Source organism: Lithobates pipiens, unplaced genomic scaffold (genome assembly GCF_037356315.1).
Source record: "Lithobates pipiens isolate NorthernLeopardFrog02 unplaced genomic scaffold, aLitPip1_a1.2 Scaffold_3, whole genome shotgun sequence".
NCBI lineage: Eukaryota > Metazoa > Chordata > Amphibia > Anura > Ranidae > Lithobates > Lithobates pipiens.
In genome coordinates this window covers 163,325,269-163,353,179 of record NW_027507790.1, presented here as the reverse complement: position 1 = coordinate 163,353,179, position 27,911 = coordinate 163,325,269, and the positions used below count along the sequence as shown (strand labels likewise).

Sequence of the window (27,911 nt, the reverse complement as noted above, 5' to 3'; positions counted from 1 at the left end):
TTTAAAATATAAAAATATTAATACTTACCAGCTCTGTAAAATGATATTGCACAGAAAGGTCCCTTACCTCCTTTTCTGGCAGTCTCTGCCAGCGCTGTCAGCCTATTCCTCCTCTGGGTACCTCCTGTAGCAAGCCAGGTGCTATAAAGGCACCCATGCATATGCACTTCCAAGCTAGGCTGGTAAGCCATGCCCCCACACCCTCCTCACCCGAGTTTGGCTCTGCTACCCCCAGTTTCTCCTGTGAGAGCAGGATGTGAAGGGAGTGGTGCTGCAGCCAAGAGAGAGCTGGAGCAGTGACATGAAAGGTACATGCTTTTTTGTGAAAGAGTATAGAGGTATCATATACATATACATATACACATTCACATGGGGGGGGGGGGGTAGTATCTGGGGCCCCTCTTATTTTTAATACTCCAATAAGCCCTCCACCTGCAGTCCCCCACAACTACTAGGCCAATGGGGAAGAGGCCCTTGTCCTCATCAACATGGGGACAAGATGCTTAGCCGGGGGATCTGGTATTAATTTTGGGGGGACTCACACCATTGTATTTTGCTATTGGATTCCCCTAAAAAACTATACCAAACCTGAAGGGTCTTCTATGGCTCATGGCTGGATCTAGAGGGGTGTTGGGGTGTTCTGCAGCCTCCCAGATTTTAGTGACACCCCCTCCCCCAAAGTCCCCAACCCACAACCCCCCTCCACCTTGGATGATGTGCCCGGCCATCTCTCAAGCCTGCATTTTATCATTGCATGATCACAGGTAGTAAGATCTTCTATTCAGCTCCTCCCCACACAGCAGATAGCTGAAGTTGGATTCCATTATACACAGCTATCCTCTGCATGGTGTGTAGCTGGCTACTGTGTTGTAGTTCAGACCTGTGAAATTCGCTGGTTGGAACATCAGCCTGGAAGAAGTAACCAGCTACACATTGTGCAGATCTTAGCTGTGTGTAATGGAATCCAATTTTAGCTATATGTTGTGTGAGGGGAGCCAAAGAGGAAATCTTGCTGCCTGTGGTAAGGCTGTGTACAGTGCAAGCTGGGATAGCAGAAAGAGCTCCACTGAGGACCTTACCAGCAGTGACCTTTGTCCTCTCTCTTGCCAGTGGTGACCCCTTTCCTCTCTCCTGCCAGCAGTGACCCTTGTCCTCTCTCCTGCCAGCAGTGACCCTTGTCCTCTCTCCTGCCAGCAGTGACCCCTTTCCTCTCTCCTGCCAGCAGTGACCCTTGTCCTCTCTCCTGCCAGTGGTGACCCCTTTCCTCTCTCCTGCCAGCAGTAACACCGGTCCTCTTTCCTGGCAGTTGAGACCCCTGTCCTCTCTCCTGCCAGAAGTGACCCCTGTCCTTTGTCCTGCCTGCGGTGACCCCTGTGCTTTGTCCTGCCAGCAGTGACCCCTGTGCTCTGTGATGCCATTGGTGACCCGTGTCCTCTCTCCTGCCAGCGGGGACCCCTATTCTCTGTCCTGCCAGTGGTGACCCATGTCCTCTCTCATGCCAGCAGTGACCCCATCCTCTCTCCTGCCAGCGGTGACCCCTGTCCTCTTTCCTGCCAGTGGCAATCCCTGTCCTCTGTCCTGCCAGCGGTGACTCCTGTTCTCCTGCCCTGCAATTGGTGCCCCCTGTTCTCTGCCCTGCCAGTGGTGACCTCTGTCCTCTCTCCTGCCAGCAGTGACCCCTGCCTTCTGCCCTGCCAGCAGCTAACCCTGTCCTTGGCTCAGCTGATCCCTATCCTGAGCCCTGCTGACCCCTACCCTACGTGCTGCTAAACCCTGTTCTCTGTCTTGCTGACCCCTATCGCCTGCCCTGCTAACCTCCGACCTGCTGACCCTTGTCTTCTGCTATACTGACCCCTATTACACTGCCTTACCAATTCCTGTGCACTCCCCTGCTGACCTCCTGTCCTTTGCTCTGCTGACCCACTGTACACTGACCTAAATAATAGCCCCGGTACAAACTCTGACCCTATCTTCCGCTCCCAGACATTTTTACTGCACCCCCACATGAGACAGCATAGATTCGGGCTTGGTATGGTTTGTGGAGGAACCCCCAAGTTTTTTTTTTTTAATATCCGGGCTGCTTTGTTTACATTCTACTGTCAGACAGGTATCCCTGTCAGCAGGGATGAATAACTGGTTGCTAGGACGTCGGAGGGTTCAGGCTCCTTAACAACCAGCTATTTCTTTCATACATTAGTTAAACAGAGTGTGACTAAACCACAACTTATTTATCTTATTTATATTTTAGTGAATTGTGTTTTAAATCAGTTTATGTGGTATTCACTGTGCAAGCATAAACTGATAGTGGAATTGTCAATATCACATGCGATATTTGTTCCTCAATAGTTTTTATTGATATTTTAACAATGTTAAAGAGGTTTCATGGAATAAAAGAGTATTCAACCTGGATGAGTCTGAGGGCAGGAAGGGCAGCACAGTGGTGTAGTGGTTAGCACTCTCACCTAGCAGTAAGAAAGTTCGCTGGTTCTAATCCCAACCATGACACTACCTGCCTGGAGTTTGCATGTTCTCCCTGTGCCTGCGTGGGTTTCCTCCGGGTACTCCGGTTTCCTCCCACAATCCAAAGACATGCAGGTAGGTTAATTGGCTTCTGTCCAAAATTGGCCATAATATATGAATGGGGACCTAGGATTGTGGACTCCTTGAGGGTAGGGACTGGTGTGAGTGTGCAGTGTACAGGGATGGAGACAGTTGTAGACACTCACTCAGGTTGAACTGGATGGACTGGTGTCTTTATTCAACCTTACTAACTATGATCAAAAACTATGATATACAATGTATATGTCACAGAAAGATTAATAAAAAGTTACACAAACCATATCGAGCAGGCTTTCTCAAACTTTTAACCCTAGAGGAACCCAAAAAATAATTTTCATGTGTCGAGGAACCCTTACTAAAACCACATCATCAGGGCTCAATATGAACAATTCTCCTGATATTGATGGTCAATAGGAAGAATGTCCCTGCTTAAAGTGGTGTTCAGAATGCCACCCCTAAAGACAGCTAAAAAGATATTTGGTGTCATGCTGCTGGCTTTGCCAAGTGGTGCTGAACATTGAACTCTGTAGGCATCATCAAATAGGTGGTTCATCAGCCACAGCTCAAGGAACCCCTAGCAGCCTCTGGAGGAACCCCAGGGTTCCACGGAGCCCTTGTTGAGAATGACTGATATATAGGTCTCTGACTTGAACATAAGAATATGTAATTACATTAAAGCTTATCGATTGGTAGGTGTGGCAACCTCCATACCCAGACACCCTTTAGGATCAGACTGTGTATCACATTCAATATTTGAATCAAATAAGTCACCTGATCCGAATATTGCAAATTATATTTATTGCTTAGGGAACTTGAGCCCGTGATGACATCTATTTTTAATTTTTACATATAAGCAGTTTAGGTACCATGATTTGACTTGGTATTAGCATATTGAAATTCGCTGTATAGCAGAACTTAGACTAGGAGAGGGAGAAGCAGCACAAGCAGCCAGTTAGCTATGCTTTAGAGCCTATTTGCTAACAAAGCACATGCTGTTTGGATGAGAGTGAGCAATAACAAAGAGATGAACTCATCAATCTGTTAGGTGGCAGAGCTGAGAAATTTCAGGACTGGATGGGCATCAATACAAATCCTTTGGCAAGTAAAACAGCTCTCATATATGTATTTCCTCTGTGCATTCAGCCAATTGCCTGGAGTATAATTATAAACAGATCTAAATATTTAAAAGTATATTTAAAAGCATAAACAACTGATTTGTTTGGAAAATTGCATGTATGATTTGTAATCTCATGTAGTCATGTGTGACGTGAAGTCGTCAGTATGATGGCACCCATACCCTCTTTACCCTCTTGGACAAGTTACTGGAAAGCAGATAGAGTTGTTAATATCCATGCAAAAAATGGATCTACGGCAAACATGGTATTCCCATAACACCAGCTTCATGATGTTCTATTAGTCTTTGGTAAATCGGCTCCAATTTGTTCCTGTAAAGCAGTCACTATTTGAACATATGGGGTTGATTTACTTAAAGCAAACTGACTGTTCATTTCATTAGGGAGTTTCCACTTAGCTTAGTGAATGAGATGAGGCTCTGTTAACTTCCATCATCCAATCATGGGCAAGCAAACATACGGCTTTTTAAAAAAATAAATCCCTGAACATAATTTTTTTATTTTTTTTTGCAAAGTAATTTTTCACCATATTCACTAAGCTAAGTGACAATGCCCTTGCTAAGTGAAGATTCCCATATAAAGTTGAAAGTCTATTTTCCATTACTAAATCAGTCCTATACCCACATGCCGACCAGCTGTCGCAGTTGTACAGAATGGCACGACTGGGCTTTTTTTTCAACTATTTTTCACTGTGATGCTCCAAGGCTGTTTTAATACAAGCAGTTTAACATAAATACAGATCCTGAGAAGCGGTGGTCGAGGTTCAGGCAGTGAAGGGGTTACCCAAGTATGACATGCCCCTTGCTTTCATATTATTAGATAAGCTTGCTAGATTTGCAAGTTTAGGCTTAAATACTTTAATGAAAAACATATTAAGGACTATCTCATTGCATACAACCAACAGCGGCTTTGTCAGAGCCAAATCTGATTTTCATACTTACTGTGGCCAGACTGCAGAAATGAACCAGAGAAAATATAAGCGAGTCTTAAAGAAATTATTCAGTTTTTTTTTTTTTTCCCTAACCCAACGTCTGGGAAATTTCATACATTTCTGCACCATCTATGGCACTGTGATTCTTGGACAATAGCTTGTAGCCCTTGGCATCTCTGCTGTTGGCAGTGAAAGGATTTTGTAATTGTCATGATCCAGATAGATCACGAAGTAATAGCATAATATGCCATCATATAGGATGGCTGTCTTACCACCAAAGTGTTACAGAGGGGCATCTTGTCTATAGAATGTCTTTGAAAAGCCTGAAAGGTAACAGAATTGCACATACACATGCAGGAGCCACTGTGTTCTAAATATTAAAATATATTTCTGATGATAAGTCTACATTTAAGTATATTTTTTTCATGCTAAAACAGAAATAAACCCATTGAATTAACGGTTTCAAAAAACAGTTAGCCACTTGCCGACCACCACATTTACATATACGTCGGCAGAATGGCACGGCTAGGCAAATGTGCTTACAGGTGCGTCCTTTTGAATTTGCCGCTGCGTGGTCACGTGTGCACACTCCCTGCCGGAAGCTCCGTGAGTAGGATCGCGGGTCCCACAGACTTGATATCCGCGGGGATACCCGTGATCGTCTCACGGAGCTAAAGAACGGGGAGATGCTAATGTAAACAAGCATCTCCCCGTTCTGACTAGTGACACTGTCACTAATGATAGCTCCCTGTAATCGGGAGCTATGATCAGTGAAGTGTCATTCGTAGCCACGCCCCCTAACTGTTAGAATCACTCCCCAGGACACCCTTAACCCCTCCCTAGCCCCTAGTGGTTAACCAATTCACTGCCAGTGTAATTTTTACAGTAATCATTGCAATTTTATAGCACTGATCACTGTAAAAATGACAATGGTCCGAAAAATGTTTAAAAATTGTCTGATGTGTCTGCCATAATGTCGTAGTCACGATAAAAATCGCAGATCGCCGCCATTACTAGTAAAAAAAAAATTATTAATAAAAATGCCATAAAACTAACCCCTATTTTGTATAACTTTTGCGCAAACCAATCAATAAACGCTTATTGTGATTTTTTTTCCAAAAATATGTACAAGAATACGTATCGGCCTAAACCGAGGAAAAAAAATGTATATACTTTTTGGGGATATTTATTATACCACAAAGTAAAAAATAATGATTTTTTTATCGAAATTGTCGCTTTATTTTTGTTTATAGCACAACAAATAAAAACTAAAGAGGTGACCAAATACCATCAAAAGAAAGCTCTATTTGTGGGATAAAAAGGACGTCAATTTTGTTTGGGAGCAACGTCGCACAACCGCGCAATTGTCAGTTAAGTGCTCTGGTCTTTGGCCAGCAAAATGGTTCGGGGCTTAAGTGATTAAAGCGGAGTTCCGCCCAAAAGTGGAAGCTCCCCTTATCTGGCATCTCCCCCCTCCGATGCCACAGTTGCCACCTTTTGAGCAGATATTTGACAGGTATCGGCAAAATCACTCAGTTCGGCCCCCTCCTCCTTACTTCCTCCTTACACATTGTACTTTCGGGACATTCAGAAAGAGCAGCGTGCTTCGACCAGCTGTTCACTGCCGGTTTCCCTTAAAGGCAATGGCGGTGGCAGCACCCAAGAGCCAATGGAAACATCAGCTGGGGTGCCGACATCGCTGCATTGGAGTTAGCCGCTACAGTATGTGTTGACTCATTTTTTGCTTGGGGGGGTGACGATGACTCTGCTTTAAATTCCAGGCATACCAGGAATTCTAACTGTCACATTTGCTTGTGCTCTCAACCAAATTGTCAAACCATCCAATGTCTGGTGTCATAACTGATCACATGTGCGTCATCATGGCAGTTGCAGATCAAACAGAGGCTAAGATGGCAGCCTCCTTGGCTGAAAAGGATAGGAGTGTTTAGTTCTGCTTTAAGTATACCATATTCCTGTCAAATAATGTATATGTGTAACACTTACAGATATTTATTACCTCTCTGAGATAACAGTACCCCCCCCCCCCCCCACAATCACCATCTTTGTTTAAACACCTGCATCTATTTTCTGGACTGAGGTGGTGGCTCATCATCTCATGTCCCAATCATATAAATCCTGGTGCCTGGGCAGTTCTTGGCCATGTTCACAAATGTCTTAAACAGATCAGCCTTTGCTGCAGCTTTTCAAATCGTAACTTGATACAATGTCGCAAGTTAACCCTTTGGCGTTGAACATACACAAATATACAGCCCCACTGGACTGGGCTTTTTTTTCCATGGGGCCATATTTTTGCATATGGGTCTTTGTTTTGGGAGTGTGCCGCACGGCACGTTACCAGCACAGAGACCAGGGTCTCACCGAGAGACTCAAGCCCCATACTAACGATTAGGACCCAGAATTCCAGATTCTGTGTCACCTGATCGCTGTGATAGTCCCTGATTGGCTGTCAAAGGGATCAGTCACTGTGAAGCCTGCCTCAGTGTTTTCTCTCTCTGAATGGAGGAGAGCGATACATTATATCTCTCTCTGTCCTTGCAAAAAAACAAAAAACTGTAAAAAGATTACATTAAAAAAATACAGAACAAAAACCCTAGCTTGAACTAGGTCAGTGATAGGGTTAGTGTTTGGGTGAAGGTCAGGGTCAAAGGTTAAGGTCAGAGTCAAAGGTCAGGGTCAGTATTTTTTTGAGCAACAGGATTTTTTTTTAATTAGTATCAGTATCAGTTAGTGTCAGTGTGTTTTAGGTAGGATGAAAAAAAAAGCAAAATGCGCACTGTGATTCTGGACTGTACTACAGGTACAAACAACAACTAACATACACAAATGTGGTATGGTTGTGATCATCAGGAGCAGGTGAATTTACTGAAGAGCATATACTGTATGTGCTATATCAGTGACTTAGTGTTTAGCCCTTCTTCCTTGCACCACTGAGGGCCCCTGTTCATATCACAGTCAGAGTGCTATATGCGTGGAGTTTGCATCTTCTCCCTGTACTTGCATAGGTTTCCTCCTGCACTTCCAGACATGCGGTTAATTGGGTCTTGTCCAAATTGGCCCTAGTATGTGTCTGTATGTATGAATGTGAGATGGGAACCTTTGATTGTAGGCTCCTTGAGGGCAGGGATTGATGTGAATGTACAATATGTTTAGCTATGTGTAAGTTATTGGTGCTATATAAATACCTGTAACATACATTTCAGTCCACAGAAATGGGGTGTTTGCACTGTGCAGAAGGTGAGATAGTTAGCTGACTGAGGAGAGTGTATGCTACAGCAAAGGACAATGGTCTGGAAGAGGGGAATGACAGGTGTGGATAAGGGACAAAGGAGGAATAAAACCAACCGTTTCCTACATCCCCACAAACAAGGTGGAAGGAGGAATCCCCCCACCGGAACATTGTACTCTGACAATGTCACCCACAGCTGTCGGAATACACGAATAAGCGTCAGCAGCCGCTGACCAACAAATGTTTTCCAACATTTCCCTTCAACAGAAATCGGTCAAATGATCATCTTCTTTGGGGGGGCTCACATTGATCGAAATTTGGCTGGTCCTTGCCCCATAATGTAAATAGAATATACTGGTCTTGGCTTTAGTCTACATTTTACTGTTCGGGGATGACCACAGGAGACAAAAATAGATGGTTTTGGACAAAATTGGATGAGCTGAGACCATTGAATGAGCTACAGGGAATTGACTACCAAGCCCCTGAGATGAATGGGACCTGAACTGTGTCCATGGTGGCAGGAAGGCCGGTCATTTCTGTACATTACCGTACTTATGTATAACTGATGCCAGTATCTTGTACCTTCAGTACCTTCATTTAAGGGAACATATGCTCCTTGTAGAATCCACACTGTCATACTGCATTGCTGAAAATGGTGAGTATCATGGGAGATATAGTTAGTACTAGTCACATTCAGTTGGACTTGTTCTGTAGTATGAAAAGCGTTTCATAGCCAGGGGTGGACTGACAACTCATGGGGCCCCCGGGCAATAGGAGATTATGGGGCCCCCAGGCAATGCGAGATTATGGGGCCACACAGTATACACACGCAGTATACAATCACACAGTATACACATACATGTACACACAGTATACACAGACATGTTTCTATTAGCTGAGAAGGTACTGGAGAGGTGGGGCAGCCATAATTTTAGTAGTTTTAGACCAAAAGGATGTCGGTAAGGGACATTTCAGAGACAAATGTAAAAAAAAACACAGGTTTTTACATACTGTCCCTGGTTTTACTGAGGCTGGCAACCCTGATGGGGCCCCCTAGTGGCTCGGGGCCCTCGGGCAGTGCCCGAGTGGCCCAATGGTCAGTCCGCCCCTGTTCATAGCAAAACCAAACCATTCTTCAGTGGCTAAGGATAAGCTTTGAAATGTCCTCAACATTACAGAACAAGTCCTGTTGAATTAATACTTCTACTACTACTAAAAGACATACCATGACCTGGATAAATGGGTGGTGTAGACTGCGCAGACAGAGTTATAGTTCTGTGGAACTTGCTTGTTGTAGTTTTTTTTTCTAACAAATTTAAAGAATTAAACAACCTGTTCTTTTTATCTAAACATACTTTTCTGCCTGAGATACAACCAAGTTAAAAAAAAGTCCTGTTTATTCAACCTTTTAGCAACAATTCCATTTGTTATAAACCATGGATATTTTTGTCTATGTGACTCACATAAGTCATGCTTTATAGAAATGAGTAAAGCTTTAGGAATGTTACCGTTGGTATTTCTAAGTTTTACACTTTTTTTTAACATGTACCAGCCCTTTCTTCAAACATTACCTTATAAAAAATGTCTTGTTCATACTAAAATAGGATGGAGTTCACTTAAATCCATCACAGATGTGGTTTGTTTGAAGGCCAAGTTAATCGTTTCATGGCAGTAACCACTAGGTGGCACACAGTGCCCATATTTATCCTGACTTCCCCTTACAGACCTACCATTCATATAGTAAATAAAGAGCTGTATTATTAATTTATGCCATTGCATCCACTCTACACCTAATATTTGTTTAGCCAGCTGTTTCCTCCAATCCCCCTTTAGCGCCGCTGATTGAAGCCTTAAGTACATTTAGACTTTTTTTTTTTTCATCCCAAAGAACATTTTGTTGCCTACAAATTACAAGCTACCTTTTCAAATGAGGCAGTAAGTTACAGTAACGATCTGTGGAGTCAGAATGTCTCATTCCAGTAGAATAACAGAAGTTCACAGTATACATATACATACTATTTTTTGCTAAATACAATATCTGTGTTCTTAACACTGCCCAGTTCCAAAAAGGACATATTTTCAAGCACACTAAAATGCGTCATGTGCGTAATAGATCAACTTTTTTTGAAAAAAAATATTATTAAGAACAATTGGGGACTGTTAATTGAGTGGTGCCTTTTGCCTACAGTGTGGTTTACATTGTAAGTTAACCACTGTCACAACTATGACCAAGGGAAAAGAGAGTGTGCGTTTCATTACCCATATTGGGTTAGCAATGGGTTGGTATGTTAAGGAATACCCTAAACCAAGAGTAAAAATTTAATAAATTGCAGATTACCATTCATTATATATGGTGACTAAGGTGTGTTGTTCAACTACTTTTCACTTACTTTTTACATTTTTAGGGTAACAACATTTTCAACAAGTACAGAAAATACCTGTCAATCTTACTACAAATGCAGTGTTCTTTTAACTTCCTGTGAGCTGAATTGAAATCTCAATAAATAGTATCTTCCTTCTTTAAACTAATGATTCCCCATGGAGATGAAGAAGATATGGAGAGGAAGATATGTTCGAGGCCCAGCCTGGGTGACAACCTTCGCTCATTGCTCCACCATAACTATAGCAGAGTCAGTGAGTGTTGTCCCTCTGGGACAGGGTATGTTTGCCCCCTTCCCCCCTCCTATGCCACATTTGGCACCTTTCAGGGAGGAGTGGGAGCGGGTACATGGTTTTGACAGGTACCCTGCTCCTACTTCTGGCTGCCTTCGCTCAGCAGAAAGTACGGCCTCCCTCCTCCTTCACCTGCCGACCGGCCATTCATAAAGGACAGCCTTTGTAAATTGATACCCAACATGTCACACTTCAAAATTGCGCCCGCTCTTGAAAAGGCGTCAAACATTAACCCTCAAAAATGTCCATAAGCGACATTTAAAAATTTCTACATGTTGCATGTTTTGCTTTACAGAGGATATCTGGGGCTTATTGCTCTCGCTCTACCGATCATGGCGATACCTCACATGTGTGGTTTGAATACCGTTTTCATATGTGGGCGCTACTCACATATGTGTCCGCTTCTGCGCAGGAGCTCGTCGGGACACTTTTATTCCTATTACAAGGAATGTAAACATCCTTGTAATAGAAGAAAAAAGCACGACAGGTCCTCTTAAATATGAGATCTGGGGTCAAAAAGTCCTCAGATCTCATATTTGGACTTAAATGCAATAAAAAAATAAAATAAAAAATTGTCATTTGAAAAAATGAGATTGAAAAAATGTGCCTTTAAGAGGTATGGACGAAAGTGACGTTTTGATGTTGCTTCCGCCCTGCTATGGTATAGAGACGGGTGGGAGCCATCTTAGTCTTACTCTCAATACCACAGACAAGACAGGTCCCGATTGCCTCCGCCGCTACCGATGGCTCAGGTAAGCGACGGAGGGCGAGAGAGAGCGGCAGGAGGGGGGGTGCACCTCTCCCACCCGCCGATAATGGTGATCTTGCAGCGAACCCGCTGCAGAGATCACCATTATTGTAAACACGACCGGCGCTTGAAGAGATCGATATCTCGGTTGTGGCAGCAGCGGCTGCCGTTACCGAGATATCCCTCTTCAAAAAATGGACGTGCGCTGGTTGTAAAGTGGTTAAGCTTATGATCTACCAGAATCCTTCTCCACCATTGATTTCCCCAGTTGTACTCCCCTTGCATGTATAATGCATACATATTCTTAGCCCCCAAGTGCATGACTTTAAATTCATCAACATTAACAACTGCAGCAATTAGTTAACGTTTAGCTTTCACTCTTTGATAAAGGAAAAAAAACATATTAGTTACAAAGATCCCTTGTTCCAGTAATGTAAACAAAGAAAAGACAAGTACAGTATAGCTGTGTCTAAAAGATCCAATCAGTGGCCATGTTTTATTATTCCAACTAGACTTAGTATTGAGTGCAACAACCAGTTTTTGTTAACTGTCTCTGCACACTTCAATAATAAAGTGTATTCCTGTAGTGAAAGCTTCCATCAGAGGAAGTTTACCGTGCTTCTTTATTCTCAGTGTATATACTACAGAGAATTTGGGAAACGTTTAATTTGGGACTTGTTATGGCTCTGTTGCTAAATTTCTAATAGAAGACACAATTTGGCTACTATTTGAGATTCGTTTTGGTCCCCTCCTTAAACCATGCATGCATTTTCAAAACTATTAAGCTAAAAATATAACGCTACTTAAAGTGACCGCTATATATGTGAGTGCCCACGAACGAGGTATGGGTAGCCTCTTTCTACTGTTGCTCCATTACTACTCCATCTTATTGCCCCCTTTTTGCTAGTTGGGCCCCCTTCCTTTATTGCCTAGGAAAATATTTAAAAGTAGTGAAGAGCAAATTGTGTGGATCGGGGATCTCCTTCCATCCTTGGTAATGTATCTACTGTGAAGGATGGCCCAACAGCACCATTCCACTTGGTGTTTTCTTTTCTAAATGCAAGCGTAGGGTGGAGATATTGAGGCTAGTACCTGGCTTAAGCTGGCAATGTGCTAATAGAATTTCAAACAAAAATGTGAAATAAAATTCACAGTACATTCAATGATTTGACAGATGTTGTTTGAAAGCATTTCAAAATTCCATTTGCTTTTACCATTTGATTTTGGAATAAATGAACTTTACTAAAAGAAAACTACATACACTGTTAGAAATTAATTGATTCAAGAAACAATTTTCATCCTGCTCCTTAAAATGTTCTCAACACGGCGAACGTCAATTTGACTTCAATAATGATTATAAAATTGAATAAATGTTCTTTAAATGAAATTTTTTCAATTAAATTCTTCTCTATATAACCAGCTATAGACTCCTCTGGTGCGGAGAACCAGTGTGATATGCAATTACTGTGATCCTGTTCCCTATATAACTAATTACTAAATCCTCAGCATCAAATGTTTCCAGTATATAGTTACTTTACATGCCTTTCATAAGAAATGTCATCGATGTAATTAATAGGGATGGACCGAACGGACCCCTGTTCGGTTCGCAACTGAACTTTCTAACACCGCAAAAGTTCGGACCCAAATAAAGAATCCCATTAAAGTCAATGGAACCCTAAAGTCAAAAATCAAAAGTGCCCATTTTGAAGGCTTGTATGCAAGTAAGTGGGCATACAATGGTTATAAGAGTCTGGGTCGTGCCCTGGGGACATAGTTTCATAGTTTCATAGTTAGTAAGGTTGAATAAAGACACCAGTCCATCCAGTGCAACCTGAGTGAGTGTCTACAATTGTCCCTGTACATTGCACACTCACATCGGTCCCTACCCTCAAGGAGCCCACAATCCGAGGTCCCCATTCATATACTAAGGCCAATTTTTTTGGACAGAAGCCAATTAACCTACCTGCATGTCTTTGGATTGTGGGAGGAAACCAGATTACCCAGAGGAAACCCACGCAGGCACAGGGAGAACATGCAAACTCCAGGCAGGTAGTGTTGTGGTTGGGATTTGAACCAACGACCCTTCGTACTGCTAGGTGAGAGTGCTAACCACTACACCACTGTGCCACCCCGTGGTGGCACAGACATGTACCAATAAAAAAAAGTTTGTGAAAAATAAAATTTTTAAATGAGCAGTGATTTTTTTATTTTTAAAGTGAAAGCATAAAAATTAAAAATTCCTTCAATATAGTGCCTGGGGGTCCCCTTAGTCTACCTATAAAGTAGCAGATGTGCACCATGTCTAGAATCTGCTGCAGCAATAATTGCATTTAGAAAGCCCAAAAAAATGAAGTTTTCCCTGCAAGCTGCCTTTATTTTGCTCAGCAACAGCTAGGGAGCCAGTGTTTATGATGAGGCCACAATATAGTGCATTGGGAACAAGATTAGACATTTTTTGGATACATTCTGGTGACACTTTGACTTTAGATAGAAGTAACGGGTGCATAAATATTGGTTATTGGGTGTTGGTGGCGCCTTCCCACCGTAACCCTATAGAGGTACTCTTGATGAAAGCTGGGGGAGTATGAATGCCAATTTGTCTACCAGTGTTTTCCCCTCTCTCCAGGCTCTTGTTCCTGTTATCCTCAATCTCAGAACCAACATCTGAATCCAGTAATGGCTGAGCATTATCAAGGAGCAAGTGGCTGATGCTGTGGTCAAATAACTCAGCTAACTCCTCCATGGCTGATGTTGGGGCTATGGCAGGAATAGATGTGGACAAAGAGGCAGGTTTATCCACTCTGGCAACTGCAGGGGACTGCACACTTGTCTCTGCTTGCGTGACAGAGGATGAGGAGGATGAGGAAGTTTTAGAGAGTCAGTCCACCACCTCCTCTGCATGCTGTGGCTGGATAGCATGGGCAAACTCACTAAACAGAGGAAATGATGCCCTGCATCACCACGTCCACCTTTACCTGTGGACACATTTGTTGCTGGCCCCCTTACAGTGGCAAAGGAACGTCTGCCTCTTCTTGTTGTCCTCCCAGACATTATTGGGAGGGAGGGGGGTGGTGCTTATAAGCATATGTAAAGAAGAAGTGGAAATCTATACGTAGATGCACTTTAATCAATGTAAAGTGGTTTTTGGTTCACTTTAATTTGAGTACTCACACTACACAGACACACTATAATATACTGCAATATAATGTACCAAACATACAGTGACACACCAAACTGTATGGCGTTCAACTGCCAGTAACGCACACAGAACTATATGGTGCTAAACTCGCAGTAACGCACACAGAAGTAAATGGCGTTAAACTGACACTAGCGCAATCAAATAGACGGTGTTCAACCATCACTACACTGATGCTATCTGAACTGTCCCTACTCTAGCTATACACTAATGTTAGGATTACTGACACAGTCTCACTACACTACACTGAAACTATCTGAGCTGTCCCTACTCTAGCTGCACACTATGCCTAGTTTTACATTAATATTCTACAGTGACAATTGAAGCAAAATAGCACAGTATAGCACACTAACTAACTAATAGCACTGAACAGAGCCCTGTTCTATCTCTCTCCACGCCAAAATCACATAAAAATGTCTGCCATTGAAAGAATACTTTTATACTGTGAGGTAGGAATGAGCCATGATTGGATAAAGTCATGCTGACAGTGTCCAATCATGACTCTGACAGTGCTCTGTGCCCTGATTGGCTGAAGTTAAAGCCAATTAAAGCAATGCACTGTTCAATGCATTGTGGTCAGTTCAGGAGGCCGAACAAACGGTCGACCATTTGTTCGGCTGTTCGCTGAACGTCCAAACAACAAAAGTTTGGCCCAAACTTATGCTCGGGCCGAACCATTCACCCATCCCTAGTAATAAATATCATGGCATGAACTATCGTCCTTTGTTGTATGTGACAACAAAGCCAATCAAAAGCTTGTGCTGCTTGCTGGCAAATGTGAAAGACAGTGAATTAAAGAATGTTCTGTGCCAATAAATAAGTTCTCATGAATACTAATGAATGCTAATAAATAATATTTGTGCAGAAAAGGATTATTCAGATTCATTCAGATGCATACAAATGTACGTACAAACAGAACAATAAATTCAGCACACAGTACAAGGAACCTTATGAGTGCTTATGTGATTGGTAAACATTTAACATGATGTGTGAAACACCTTTGACCTACAATTAACAGCTTTTAAATACATAATAGGAATAAGCTGAGTTTCTACTGGTTCAGACTTTCTCAGCTCTGACACACTGAAGAGGGAAAACAAATAAATGAAACACACAGCAACCACACAAATATTCAAACATGGTTCCTGACTAGTCAAGATTTTGTTTTCTGGATAGATGTAGAAATGTGTCTTTCATATATAGCAGGGCAGGCAACCTTGGTAATCCAACTGTTTTGGAACTGTAAGGCCCATCATGAGGCATTGCACATTTCTGACTGCCACAGGTATGATTTCCAGAGGAAGAGGCATTACGAGATTTTAAGTTTTAGCTCAGCTGGAGTGCCAAGGTTACCTACTCCTAATATACCTGTAGAGGATTAATAATACAGTTGGTTGGATAGCTTAACATTAACTCACTCTAGAAGCCCATGCTCTTGGAGGCACAAGTGCATAGGAGATTTTTTGTGTGCAAATTAAAGGGCAACAATGAAAAAGCACAGATCTTTTAAATAACATGCTGGGGATGCCTTAAAGATGCACAGGAAGTTACAGAACATCACTTAAGGCAAATTGGTAAATAGTCCTTTAAAAAATACATAAAAAAGAAACATGGGGGAAAATGGTGTGGGGTTACCCTTAAAATATCATATAGACCATTTTCCAGACATGAAGCCTGTGTGGCTATGAGAGGGAGCGTAGCGAGCATGTGCGCCCACCCCCTTCCTGAACTATAGTAGGCCACGTACCTTAGAGGAACACCTTGCATGGGGAGTAGCCAAGCTAACCCCCTTCCACAGATTGTCAACCCCTGACAAAGAAATTTAATAAGAGAGCCATTAGAACCCCTTTCCAGCTCACTTTTGAAGCCCACGCTCTTGTATGGGCTGTGATTGCACAAGAGAGGGTCTATTCATGCAGCTTAAAGGGAAACATTTAAAATTACATACATCCTTTAAAGGGGGGGGGGGGTCCACCCTAAAAAAAAAAAAAAGCATAAAAATGCTGCAAAAAAAAAAGTTCACTTACCAGAAATGGCTGTTGCTAGGCAGACCCTACTAATCTGCCTCTTCCCTTTCCATGGTGATCTTCTGTTTCTTCCTCCTCGCGTTGTCTTCTGGGGAATGGGGCGTGGTGTGTTGTATACTCACATTTTATTGTGCCAATGAACTGGCACTATTATGAAAAGCTTTGGTTGTTTTAATAAACCTGGAGCTGGCATGCATTCCAACCACCAGAAGTAACTTACCCTGGCCACTATTGAGGTGTTATGCATCTTGGGAGGCCATGAAAAGGAGGGCAGAGAGCATGCACCCCCTCTTACCAGGTCACATGCCTTTCAACACCGGGAAGGACACCATCTTCTACATAGTTACATAGTAGGTGAGGTTGAAAAAAGACACAAGTCATTCAAGTCCAACCTATGTGTGTGATTATATGTCAGCATTACATTGTATATCCCTGTATGTTGCGGTTGTTCAGGTGCTTATCTAATAGTTTTTTGAAACTATTGATGCTCCCCGCTGAGACCGCCAACTGTGGAAGGGAATTCCCCATCCTTGTCGCTCTTAAGCCTCGTACACACGAGAGGACTTATGTCCGACAGACTTCCGAAGGAGTTCCGTCGGAGTTCTGCCGGAGTTCCGACAGAGTTCTGACTGACTTTTCGGCTGAGCGGACTTGGCCACACACAATCAGACTAAACTCCGAAGGATTCGAACGTGATGACGTACGACTGGATTGGAATAAGGAAGTTCATAGCCAGTAGCCAATAGCTGCCCTAGCGTCGGTTTTAGTCCGTCGGAATAGCATACACACGAGCGAATTTTTCGAAGGGACCGGGTCCGGCGGAGTTCCTTTGGAAAAATTTGAAGCATGTTCCATATTCTAAAGTCCTTCGGACTTTGGCGAGTCAAAAGTCCGTTGCAGCCCACACACGATCGAATAGTCTGACGGAATCAGTCCGTCAGACTTTGGATGTTGAAAAGTCTGCTCGTGTGTACGGGGCTCTACAGCAAAGAACCCTCTACGTAGTTTAAGGTTAAACCTCTTTTCTTCTAATTTTAATGAGTGGCCATGTATCTTTTTAAACTCCCTACCGTGAAAAAGTTTTATCCCTATTGTGGGGTCACCAGTATGGTATTTATAAAATTGAAATCATATCCCCTTCTCTAGAGAGAATAAGTTCAGTGCTCCCAACTTTTCCTCATAACTAATATCCTCCAGACCCTTTATTAGCTTAGTTGCCCTTCTTTGTACTCGCTCCATTTCCAGTACATCCTTCCTGAGGACTGGTGCCCAGAAATGGACAGCATACTCTATGTGCAGCCAGAGTCTTGTAGAGCGGGAGAATTATCTTTTTATCTCTGGAGTTGAACCCCTTTTTAATGCATGCCAATATGTTGTTTGCTTTGTTAGCAGCAGCTTGGCATTGCATGCCATTGTTGCCATTGTTGAGCTTATCATCTACTAGGACCCCCAGGTCCTTTTCCATCCTAGATTCCCCCAGAGATTCTCCCCCCAGTGTATAGATTGCATTAATATTTTTGCACCCAAATGCATTATTTTACATTTTTCTACATGAGACCCCATTTGCCATGTAGTTTCCCATCCATTCATTTGTTCAGATCTTCTTGCAAGGTTTCCACATCCTGCAGAGAAGTTATTGCCCTGCTTAGCTTAGTATCATCCGCAAATACAGAGATTGAACTGTTTACCCCATAATCCAGGTTGTTTATGAACAAAATAAATAGGATTGGTCCCAGCACAGAACCCTGGGGCACCTTGGGTCTTCTACAGCACCTTGCCCCAATGTTGAGGGCAACAGCCTCTTTCCCACAACCAGTTGATGTAAGGGTTTGTGGGGGGGGGCTTTTTAGAATATGAAGCCCCCTATAGAGTAAGGGGGGCCCCATATATCTTTGGCCCTAGGGAAATGAGTGAAATCTCCCCCACAAAATACAAAAACAAAAAAAGATTCCTGTGTTAAAGTTTTTTATTGCCATTCTGTCAATTCTGCCCTGCTGCTACAACGACCCGAGGACCAACATTCTTGGCCCACCGCACTTTTGCTGCAAAATAACAGATCCCTGGCCAGCTTTTGTTTGTAAACAAACCAATGACCGTATTGGGTCAATGTTGTCACCCAAGATCCTTGGCTGGTTTGTGTATAAACAGAAACTGGCTGTGGATGTATCATTTAGCAATGGTAGTGTTACAGCACTAAATGTAAAATCCCTGGCAAATTTGCCTACAATTTGCTTACAAACAATAGCCGAGGATTTGTGCAATCCAACTGGCCAAATATGGCTAGTTTGTTCGACTGTGAATAGCCTAGTTTCAGGTCAAACTCATGTTTAATACAAACTCTAAGTCCTACCCTATTTCGCACTGTGAGGAGCTCACAGCGTGCAGTGAAATCAGAATAAGCCATTTCACTACAGGGGGAGACTGCTGAAATGTCAAATAAAGGAAAGACTGGAGTTCTTCTTTAAAAAGTTAACACAATTACTATAAAGAGGCATTTACCTCTAGATAAAAAGTCCTCATTGCAGTAGAGCACCACGGCCCCTATTTTAGCTAAGGTTTGTAAAGTGTGTAAACAGTAAACAGTGTACGAAACAGCTCTGCATTTCAGGTTTACACCCTTTTTCAAGCAGGAGTCACAAAGAAAGTCCCCTGTGCCAATCCTCATTGTATTTAAGCGTTAGTAGCCTGAGATGACCAAGCAGGGTTTAAGTTGCAGCACAGGGCATTATTATAAAGATCCCCCCATACATTAATACAAGTATTAAAGCTATGCATACTCCCGATAAACAAATCTACTGGTTAGCCACTCAAAAAATGGGGACTTCTAGAACTGTTATTATGGAACATAGGGTGTACCATTTTTTACCAAAAACTGGAAGAGTGTAACAAAAGCATGATCAGTTCCAGTTACCTATATGTAAATCTAAAATGGAAAAGGATGGACTCAAGGCTTATCACCATGTAGAAAAGTCCTTGATGGCCAGCCAGACTATTCACAGCAACATACCGGTAGGCAAGAATGGGCTGAGCAATCAACTCTCTTCTCTATTCTAGCTACCCAAAAGTAAAAAAAAGAAAAGAAAAGTCTAATGTTAAACTTGAGGGACATGTGTGGGCAATCTTTATAATAAAATACTGCACCCTTGAATGTGATGTAGACTTTGAACCAGTTCCTGAACATGTCTATGTTGAAATTTACTAATACAAGTACATATTTTCAGAAAACATATCACTGCCTGAGGCCTCACATTCTGACCCCACATCTTTATAAGCCCTGATGAAGGAGAAGATATCTGGTTCCCGAACTGCGTTGGTTTTGTGTTGTTTGTACTAATACATAATCGTACATTTTTGTGTGGAGCTTTAATTTTACAGAGTCAAATATAAACGCCCTAGGAGGCAGCAGGTGGCTGGGACACAACATACTCACCTAGGCAAGGATTCAGCAGGTGAACAAATTAAAAATTAAAAAATGGTATTTAATATTAAAAAAAAAAAAGATGCAAGAAGAAATGGCAATGGCAACATGTTACAAATAATTAAATGTACTTTATATTTTTTTCCAGAAATCCATCAATGACCAAATAGATCTTCTTACTGACATATCACCTATAATATGATTCATATGCTTATAAATGAATTCATCACACAAATTCACTGTAAAGAACTAAATTCAATAACTTGTTTGAAACTGTTACGTTCTTGATAATAAAGAAGTCCATGTGTTTTTCTATGCACCATTTGCTACATCGTAAAATGTGCATTACAAGTGTATTGTTTTACAATGTACTTTATCCTCTAGATTATGTGCACCATGGTTTGAATTATCTGTAAATTTTGTTTCACTAAGAAAATAAATAATGCAGTTTTATGTCACGTTGGATCAATATTCTCCAACACTCTCAAAATGGATTATTGCATTCTTTTTTTTTTTTTTTTTAAAGACCCAGTTTCCTGTGCCAGGAATACACTCTAAGGTCTGTTTGAGTAAATGACATCATATTGGAACGCGTACAGACACTTTCCATGCTGAAAATTCCCATATGGATTGGCCCCTCTGTGTATTATTCTAGTGACGGTAATGCACAATCAAGAGCAATCTGAGACATATCGCGTTTACAAAACTTATTGTATCAGATCCAACCACAGCAAACAGTTCTATGAGCAATTACATGTTAATATCCCAAGGAAATAAAATGCCCAGGGTTGGAAAACGCTTTACATTAATTAATTACATTTACATACTCTTTTTTTTTTACAGTGATTTACTAATATTTACACAGATTCTTTTTCACTAACGAATACAGATTTTGTTCTGATTTAGTGAACACTTGTTTACTTAAAAGCCCCAATCAAGTTCCAGAAAACCTTTGCTTGAGGAAGTGACCGGGCTGCTGTTGCTAACCTCTACTTAAGCTAGTTGCCTGGCTGTCATACAAATTCATTCACTGAAGCCATTGGACAAAGATGACAGCTAGACAACAAGAATCTTTAGGTAGAAGTAAGCAATGTGGGTCCATTCATTTCTCTCAGTACATGTTTCCTTTAAGTAAAATTGCGTTAACCCATTTCAGCCCCGGAGGATTTTACCCCCTGCTGGACCAGAGCACTTTTTGCGATTCGGCACTGCGTAATTTTAACGGACAATTGCGCAGTCGTGCAACATTGTACCCAAACAAAATTGACATCCTTTTTTTCCCACAAATAAAGCTTTCTTTTGGTGGTATTTGATCGCATCTGCGTTTTTTATTTTTTGCGCTATAAACAAAAAAAGATCGTCAATTTTGAAGAAAAAAAAAACAATATTTTTTACTTTTTGCTATAATAAATATCCCCCAAATATATATATATATATATATATATATATATATATATATATATATATATATATATATATATATATAAAATTTCCTCAATTTAGGCCAATATGTATTCTTCTACATATTTTTGGTAAAAAAAAAAAAATAATCACAATAAGCGTATATTGATTGGTTTGTGCAAAATGTATAGCGTCTGCAAAATAGGGGATAGTTTTATGGCATTTTTATTTTTTTAATAGTAATGGTGGCGATCTGCAGTTTTATCGGGACTGAGACATTATGGCGGACACATTGGAAATTTTTGACACTATTTTGGGACCATTGTCGTTTATACAGCGATAAATGCTATAAAAATGCATTGATTACTGTGTAAATGGGACTGGCAGTGAAGGGGTTAACCACTAGGGGCAGTCAAGGGGTTAAGTGTGTCCTAGGGAGTGATTCTAACTCTTAGGAGGCTGGGCTTTAACAAACAGGACAGTGATCACCACTCTCGATGACAGAGAGCTGTGATCTCTGTCCTGTCACTAGGCAGAATGGGGAAATGCTTTGTTTACAAAAGCATCTCCCTGTTCTTCCTCTCCGTGACACGATTGTGGGCACCGAGCGGACAGCAAGTCTGCAGGGCCGGCAATCACGGTAATGGAGACAGCGGCATGTGCACGCCCTTGACACCGCTTCTTAAAGGGGACATACCTGCACACCCTTTTGCCTACCAATGCCATTCTGCCGACATACATTGGCGTGTGCTGGTCGGCAAACGGTTAAAGGAGCTTTCCACTTTCCACTGGCTGCCACTGACATTCAGGGCAGTAGATATGGGGGTGATGACAGTCTTGTGCTATTAAGCCTTTAATGTGTTACTAAGCCCACAACAGTGAAATATTTGTATATTTAGTAAAGCATGCTTGTTATACTCACTGTAAAACCTAAGGGGTTAATCCTTTGCATTGTGTAAAATGGCTGTTTTATCCTGTCTTCTCTGATTCCCTTCCTTTACAGTCCTCAATTCATCTGCTGATAGTACAGAGCCTTGGAGTCACTCAGCACATGCTTAGTTTGGTGTGTATTGCTAGAGAGTTTTTTTTTTTTTTTTTGCATGTGCATGTGATCAGCATAGGGCCAATTAGCACTGTCCAGACAGAGGGTCAGGGGTCCGGCAGCCTCAGAGGACAGTGAGAGAAGAATGAAACTTCTCCTACAAGCTTTAACCAGACACTGATAGAGGTCACAAGACTGCTATATACTGCTGATGAGAAAATTTATTTAGCAGCTTATATTTACTAAAATAATTGCATTTCCATGTTCTGTGTACAGTGGGAGACCAGATATAGTAGATGCATGGTCCTGGGTTTAGTAACACGTTAAGTCCTTTCTGGCTACCACTAGAAAATTCATGCCAGTAGTGCATGCTTGGGGAGGCTATAAAGGCTTGGGGAGTGGTCTGGTGAGCTCTTTCTTCCCCAAGCTGTGGCCTGGGCAGGTGTGTCCAAGTGTTTGTATTTTATAGGCCTGAGAACTGTTTGGGGCCTGACACAGAATTTCTCAAGCTGACCTGCCTGGTTGAGGAGGGTACAGCTTCAAGACGGTAGAGCCCGATGGACATCTTTTCAGAGGGGGATCAGTGTCTGCCCTTAGAGTATCCTGGCACTCTGCACTCTGGAGGCCTGTAGCTAAAAGAGACCTCTACCCTACCCCTTTCTCCCTGTGAGCAGGAGCAATACAAATCTGGAAAAAAGATTTGAAAAAAGTGCCTGGCACCCTTTTTTGTTGTGTCTATCTTCACTGTGGCCATGGATCCATCCTGGGGAAATGCTAGCCCTCTCCCTGTGCTGAATGTAAGTGCACCCCTCTACCATCCATGCAGGAGGGGTGCTGCCATATTCTATTTTAATAAAGAAGGATTAAAGTGATTTAAAGACACAGATTAAAAAAAAAACACGTCAAGTCTGCTCTGTGTACTGGTTTTGCACAGAGCAGCCCAATCCTCCTCGTATTGGATCCCCCAACAGCACCCCTGGAACCTCCCCCTTGCCGAGTGCCCCTATAGTAAACTTCTTACTATGGGGGCACTAGTACATGCTTGCTCCCAAGCTGGCTCTGTGTGTCCATATGACATAAAGAGCTCTGCTCAGCCCCATCCCTCCACACTGGCTGCGATTGACAGCCAATGGCTCCCGCTGCTGTGCCTGAGCCAATGAAGAGAGAGAGAGCCGAGAGCATCCCTGCTTTTATGCACATGGCTGGATCGAGATTGGACTCAGGTAAATATTTATGGTGGACCGGGAAGGAGATCTGCTTGCAGAAGTTTTTTTCTCTTAATGCATAGCATGCATTAAGGTAAAAAACCTTCTACCTTTAGAACCTCTTTACATTTCCTGTTGCATTCTGGTTGGTGTCTGAGTCTCAACTGTGGATATTTGCCTCTGTTTTTCCTGGAGAATATGAGGAAAAAGTTTTGGAAAATCCACAATTTGTGATTTTCACTAGAACATAAACAGAAGGGAAATTTTCCAACAGACACACTTGTTGTGGTGACAACTGTGTAACAGGAAATTCCCCTTACTATGAATAGATTTCTTCTCACTTCAGTGGTGTGTAAAGTACAGGAAGTAAAAGGGAAACTCCCCAAACAAAGATGGCAACAAAAAGCCTCATAGAGGTTTTAACGATTTCCTCCTCAATCCAAGGTGAGAACTTGAAAACGAAGAATGTGAATATGAAAAAGGACACTTACACTAAAATCTAATTTGCTTTATATAACTTTAATTTAAAATTATGTTTTTAAATGAACTTTAAAGTGTTTGGCATAAATATAGATGTTGGTCTTGATGCTATATGCATGTGTGTGCCTGTGTGCTCTTTTTATTTTTCATTTTTTTCCCTTTTTTTTAACCATTTTGACAATGAAATAGCCATGCTGGTTGTGACCATTATACATGGGCGACCTTACTGCTTTCTAAGGGCCCCAGTGAGGCATCAGATGACTGTATGGTTATCTCTATGTTTAAAAGCAGGTGCCTATGCAACTTTTAAAGAAGCAAGCCCAAAAAAAGTAACAATTGTTACAAGTTTGAACATCTTTATTATTCACATTTCATATGAAAACACTAAACGCAGACAATAGAAAACATTTAAAAAGTTATATGTGTCTTAGTATGAGCTACCATACACTGCATTAAACATTAAACTGATTCTTTCTCTCGACGCGTTTCGTGAAATGTTTGATTCTTCAGGAGATAAGTGAGTTTCAAGTTGATAAGCAACATATATTAGAAACTAAAACAGTCAAAAACATTGTGAGATGAAATCATCTCTCAGATAGGGGCCGGTGCCTGAATGGGAACCAATGAGACCTTCATCCCCAGGAGCAGTGGGTGTGGCAGACAGCCAAATGGAGGGTGCACTAAAGATTAATAGGAAGGCCAAATGAGAATAACGATAAGGGGTGGTATTTCATTCATTAGCCCCCCCCCCCAAAAAAAAGACAGAAAAAACTCTATACATGATGTTCGTGGTCACTGATGGCTGCATAGTTTCCCCTCATCCCCTCCCGCTGCTTGTAATAGCAATCAAGCAGCTAGTCAGCATTCCGATTGCTATTACAAGAGAACCGACTGCCGGTGTCTTGTCGAATACTGTCCCCCATCGGATAGTGTCCGCCCTGTACTGCGCTTGCGCAGTACGGAGGACAAGGAGACGCCAAAGGTCTCCGAAGATGAATGGCGCCTGCGCACTGAGTCCAGGTTCAAGCCCCACCATCCAAGTGGGCATAGAGTTAGAATAAAAAATTGCTGAGCGAAGCAAGGCCATGCCCGAAGCGTGGTGAGCGTAGCGAGCCCACAAGGGGCCCTGTTACTAAGTGCTGTTTTACATCATCTACCATATGTCCACTTGCATGGTGGGGCTTAAACCTGGACTCAGGGCAGAAGGTACTATTAAGTGTGCTGGCGTCGTTCATCTTCGGAGACTATCGGCATCTCCTTGTCCTCCGTACTGAGCAAGCGCTGTGCCTGCGCAGTACGGGGCAGACACTATCCGATGGGGGGACATTTCTCGGCAGAACACCAGCTCTAAAAACCAAAACCAGGGTGATAGCTGCAGCTGCAGACATCATCCCAGTATAACCACCGAAAGTCCAGCGATGTACAGGTATGTCGCTGGGTGGGAAGTGGTTAATAGTACAATGGGAACCTGCTTTTAGATATAGATATTTTCATATTTGAGTCTCACCCTTATCTATGCACCCAAGCCAAAAAATCGTATGCCTGTATGGTTGATTGCTCAGTTAGGGATCTATACAAAAATCTGATCTCCACTTGTTCTGGTGCCAGGATACTGACCCTGGACCCAGAAGAGGTCATAGGATAGTCGCTAAATCGCCATTGTTCTGCCTGCTGTATTCACAATTTCTCTATTATGCTTGATTACAAACTTTCACCGTTTACACAGTTTGTATCTTCATGATTTTGAAAAGGTCAAAGGTGTTTTTAAGTTTAATTAAAAATGTGACTCTTTCTTCATGCCTCCAACCACCTTAATAAACAAGAACAGTATTCCTGTGTGAATGCCGAATAGCTTCTGTCCATTCAGACACCCCAGTGCTCATAAAGTGGCAATTATATTTGAGCTGCAGTACCGGTTTTCACCTGTAGGGGGTTGGAGTTCACATATATGATATATCTATGCCCTTGCCAAAAGCTTCACTTCTGGTGGAGAACCTCTAAATGACTCATGGAAGATTCGTAGTCAGGGGGTCACTTTTATATGACACTGGAAAATCCCTGTAGCAAGGCTGGGTGTTCTGGGTGAAAACACCTCCTCTGACCCCCCATGTAAATCCTATATCTTTAGGAGGCAGTCAGCTTAAAATACAATACAGCAGACCCTATAGATAGTGATTTTTTTGTAATTCAATTTTCTAAAATAAGAACAACAGAATGGGGGAGATTTACTAAAACTGGTGCACACAGAATCTGATGCAGCTGTGCATAGTAACCAATCAGCTTCAAGGTTTTATTGTCAAAGCTTAACTGAACAAGCTGAAGTGAAGCTGATTGGTTACTATGCACAGCTGCACCAGATTTTTTGTGCAACAGTTTTAGAAAATCTCCCTCATGTCTAATGTCCATGATGTCCATCTATCAGTACGTGCAGAACTACAGATGGAGAATATTACATTCAAGGATCAGCCCCATTCTCATAGTACATACATTTTGGGGTTGATTTACTAAAAAAGTAGAGGCTGTTCACTTAGTAATGTGAGTGTTAGTAAATAAGATGAACCTGTGTTTACTTTGAATACCCAATAATGTGTGAAAGAATGAAAAAAAAAAAGAAAAGTGAAAACAGCGTTATTGCCATTTACTAAGCATAGTGAAAATTGCAAACAGTCTCTACTCTAATCAACCTCGATATTTATTAGGATTTAATATAGACTAAGGCTTTATTCAAACGATCATATGGGTATTTCCTGCATGGAATGCAGGTTCTCGCAGGCAGAGCTAGCAGAAAATTCAGCGTAAAATATGCAACAAAATAACTCGGGATTGGATGCGTTTGGATACGTACAGTGTTTAGACATGTACAGTTCTTCTAATGATATGTGCGTAATCGTATACGTTTACACACATGTATAATCTGCGCCGCCCTGGACGCAGCTGTGTTCTACTTTTTTTTTTGTATGCCGATCAACCTATACTTGTCTGTCTAGGTACACTTGTACATACACAGATACATATAACTTTATATGTAATCGGTCTCCTACTTGAGGTTAAAAAATTATTTAAATAAAATAAATGTAAAGAAAGACTGCAGCTCCCATATGGGGAATGTTTCACAATACACTACTGCCTAGATGATTCCTGTACAGGTGAGGCATTCAACCGGCTAACAGGTTTACCACAGAATAGTAAAAACTGTTTAAAATACATAAAAAAAAATAAAAAATCATCAGACGTGCCCCTCCAACTACACATCTTATTGAAAACCAGAATACACCTGCCTTTACATATTCAACAGGTACACAAAGCACTGCCGTGACCCTGCTAGGGAGTATTAATAGCCGGTGTCCATGACCATAGACATTCAATACTGTGCTAAGTGTTCAACACAGCAGCAGGTACAGGATAACCATCCAGCACCTTTAGCCCTGGAAAAGTTACCTGTGCAGGTGAGAATATATACGTCAGACTGTTCAAATACCAAGTGCTATAAATACATCTAAACTGAGAAATGTGCATAAAAGAAGCCAGTAAAACTTCTCAAAAGTTTTCTCTGTGACTTTACTATTAGCTGCTGATGAGCTGATGACTTGAAGTATAAAGTAGATGGAAACATTGCAAAAGTCTTACCTTGTTAACTTGGTTTTATGTCCTGACAGTGGGTTTGTGGCTCTCTGGATGGCAGAGGTCCTGATCCTGGGCAGGCGAAGCTACCTTCTCATCGAGCAGAAAGGGAAAGTAACACGTCATAAGCAAGTACGCCTTCTAAGATGTGAGCCCAGCATTCAGCCTGTCCAGCTCCTCTGACTCTTCAGTGCTGAGGACAGCAGCAACACGGTGGAGTCTGTGTGTTC

General features: G+C 41.9%; 1 protein-coding gene across 1 annotated transcript in view; it reads right to left on the bottom strand.

Moving 5' to 3' along the window:
• HAPLN1 (hyaluronan and proteoglycan link protein 1) overlaps positions 1 to 27,911 on the bottom strand; it is a 193,745-nt gene that overhangs the window by 165,468 nt on the left and 366 nt on the right. Inside the window, exon 1 of the mRNA XM_077462439.1 lies at positions 27,688 to 27,911. This exon is cut by the window's right edge and continues 366 nt beyond it. The gene's annotated coding sequence lies outside the window, so the exon portion shown is untranslated. The remainder of the gene's footprint in view (positions 1 to 27,687) is intronic.